Source organism: Alligator sinensis, unplaced genomic scaffold (assembly GCF_000455745.1).
Source record: "Alligator sinensis unplaced genomic scaffold, ASM45574v1 scaffold337_1, whole genome shotgun sequence".
Lineage (NCBI taxonomy): Eukaryota > Metazoa > Chordata > Crocodylia > Alligatoridae > Alligator > Alligator sinensis.
Genome location: NW_005841927.1, coordinates 1,353,489 through 1,357,043, shown reverse-complemented (window position 1 = coordinate 1,357,043; position 3,555 = coordinate 1,353,489).

Below are 3,555 nucleotides of genomic sequence, written 5' to 3'. Positions count from 1 at the left end.
GCAAAGAAAGCTCCGAGTGGCGGGAAATAATTTAGCAGTGCCGAAGCGCGCACACACAAAATCACACCCTTGGGTTGTGACAACATGATCACTAGATGGTCTTTTGTTGTTGTGTCAGCAGGGTTTTGGGAAGAGGTGGGTATTAGTGGGAGGGTGACACCTTCCTATTAGAGGGTGTTTTGTATTTCCCAGGTTTCTAGGCACTGCTGCATGGGGCTGGGAGGGAATTGTTTCCCTCTCCTGTTGCTACATGTGTCAGGGTTTGATCTTTTTTTTCCCCGCCTTCTTCAGAAGCAGTTGAATGTTGGCTGCAGCTAAAACTGGGGATTGCGATTATGATTGGGATTAGGATGGGACTGAAACCAGGGCGGGTCTTGGCTAGGGGGTCTTGCCCCTCCACTCGGGGTCAGACCAAACGCCATGCTTGGGATCAGGAAGAAATGTTACCCTGTGGTCAGAGGTTTTTCCTGTCCTCTTATGGGAGGGGAATGACTCTCTTCCTTGGATCTCTCCAGTGTATTTAATCAGCCCTCACAGCAGCAGGACGCTGACTGTAGTGGGCTGGGGTGCTGTGCCTTGTGGTCGTGTGACAGGGTCGATGTGTGCAGTTTTAATAAGAGGTTGGGCACGGATTTGTCTGCAGTGGTTCGGATAGGGATGGTTCTACCTCCGGAGTCCCTTCCAGCCCGACTTTCCTGTGATTTTTATGTATGCTCTGAGTATCTTTTTAGAGAAGGCAAGTTGTATTTGCAGTGGAAGATGAGAATAGCAGCGTTCTTGTTGAGGCCATACATGGAGGAGCAATGTGGAGAAGGTGTAGATATGATGAAGGACAAAGCTAGGCATTTAGGTTGCACTCTTGTAAATGAAGAGAACCGGACCCTTGATTCTTACGGCAAATCTGCCGTGTGTTTGAAAACCCTTTTAGCAGGATGCCGGCATCTGCCTTCTTTCCATTTAGGAGAAGCGAGTGGGTGATGCTTGTGGAAGAAGGAGCCTTAATACTGCATTACTTGATTTATTTATCACCTCTGCTCTAATGCCTGAGGGAAAGATAAAGGGAAATAACATTGTGCTTTTTTCTTTCCTGATGCAAAACACAAGCAAGTCCAGCTGGTGATTGGATTGAAGATGAAATACTGGCCTTGCAGAAGAAAAAGGTGTCACGCTATTAGAAACTGCAGTAAAAGGAATGTTTTTTGGAGGTAGGATCAAAAATGGAGACGCTGGCTGCGTCCAGCCGAGCACAGCCATGCGGTATGTGGCACTGCAGACCTGTTTGCGGCACCGCACGCTGCCCATTCAGGCGTTCTCCTTGCAGTGCAGGGGGGGAGGGTTGAGCTCAGGAGATCCTGGGGTCAAAAAAACCCACGCAGAAAAAAGCAGGGTATTGCACGTGGCGGCAACGCATGCCACCCAAAACCAGAGCCTGGCTGGCCGGAGCCACACTCTGACTGCCGACGAGGCTCCCAGCTGCAGGAGCACCACAGCTGCAGCTTACCCGGCCCCCAGGAGCCCAGGACAGGCTGCTGGGGCCAGCACAGTTGCTGGCCTCGGCCTTCCCTACCCCACCTGGTGTAACCTGCCGCATGCCAGAGCGCGTGGGGCACAGGCATTCCCCGGGGAAACAAACATCCATGCTCATGCAGCCACTGGGTGCATCTACAGGTGCACTTTACTGCGGAGTAGACTAATCAGCTCTGCAGTAAAGTGTCACCATCTACACATGCACCACTAAGCTAAACTAATGAACTCAGCCATAAGATAATACTGTCAGGGACAAGCACTGTCTTATGGCGGAGTAAGTAACTGTGCTGAAACGCACGTGTAGACGATGACAGGGGCTGGCTGGGGCACGAGGGTGCTACTGTGGGGGCTGCTTGCTGTCTAGCCACATCTCCACACTTTCAGCCCCCTCATGCCCCAGCCAGCCCCTCCACCACCCGATGCCACCACCCAAAGACTGGGGCTGACCCCCACAATCCCCCTGACAGCCCCAGGCTGTTCCACCCCAGCTCAAATTGCTGCTGTTCCAGGTGCATGTGTAGACACTGTGCCCGGGAGCAGTTTCCTCTGTTTTAAATGACTGGAGTTTATTGTGTTGCATTAATTGCACATGTAGATGCACCCACAGGCTCCAAAAAGCTGGAGCTAGAAGGTAACTAGAACCAGCAGTATGGGAATGAGTCATGAAGAAGACGATTGCCTAATGAAATGAACACGCTGGTAGGAAGATTAATCACTTAAGCCCCTTTTGATGCCTTGGGGGTTTTCAGGGAAAGCCGAGTCATTTCAGAGGAAACTCCTCTAGAGCTGGGGAGGATGCAATGGTTTTCAATTTTCCTGTGAAATCAACAGCTAGAGTGGTATTTTTAGAAACAATACACTGGCCTCTCTCTTCTCTCCCTGAATGTCATGGGAAGCGTTTGGGCCAGCACCGAGTGCTTTGGAAATTCCCAGCCCTGGAACATTTCTGTTCAAATGTCCTCTCTTAATTTCCTTCTCTCCTCCTTCCTTTTCTGCCTCCTGAACATCACACACGGGATCACTGGAAGAAGGGGCACGGGGCGTCTGTCTCATTGAGGACTAGACGAAGTTACTGCCCCCCCACTCGGAGAATGCTTGGCCAGCTGCTCGAGAGGATGCTGTGAACCCGTGCAGCATAGAAAAGCACAACTGACCGAGAACTACAGCCAGCTGAAATTGTGACCGTTGGGGAAGGGCACGGCAAGCTTTTAAATAATGAGTTAAACCAAAATGCTTCTGCAGCCCCATCTGTGAGATGGCAGCAGGGACTCGCAGTCTACTGGTGCTCTCATTCCTCACTGACCGCTTATCTTAGCATCTCTTGGAAAATTTATCAAGATGTATAAGGGGCAGGAGCCAGCATCTGGATGGCCCAGTATGTGTTTTATTCTCAGGCAAAAGAGAGAGAGGCCTCCCCCCTCCCCCCCCCAAAGTAAAATTCACTGTGATTACACTTACGCAATTTCCATGCAATCTTTGGGGCTGTTTCTCCTTCCATGGTGAAGGAACAAATTAACAGGAAGGATCCAGGCTCTGAAATGTCAAGCAGTTGAAGTGCTAGTTCAACAAATGCTTGCTGACTCGTGATTTCTCACTTATCCAGCTGATATCCACGGTCTGCAAAAGGTGGAAGGGAAAGGATGATTAAGGACCTCATTCAAACCCCGGAGAACTCTATGGCAAGCTCCTATTGACTTCAATAAGCTTGGCTCGGGCTCTGTCCAGCCGGCGTGTAGCCTGTGTGCGCGCGTATAAGCACATAACAGCTGCAGCTTTGCTATTCTGGGCAGCTAGACCTCGGATTCAATGCAGAAGCAGGCTTCCTGGTCAAGCATTTCTAACAAGGCACCTACCCAAAAGCCTGAATACAATCCATCTCCATATGCAAACAGCCGTGCACCTTAGAGCTAATCCCCTCTTGTCAGAGAAGGCCCAGATCCCTGAAAGCAAAAAGATGCCTATTTTTAGTGAGCGCTCGCTGTGCCAGGGCTGCATGTGTGTTTGCGCACAGATTCAGTTATGTACCTG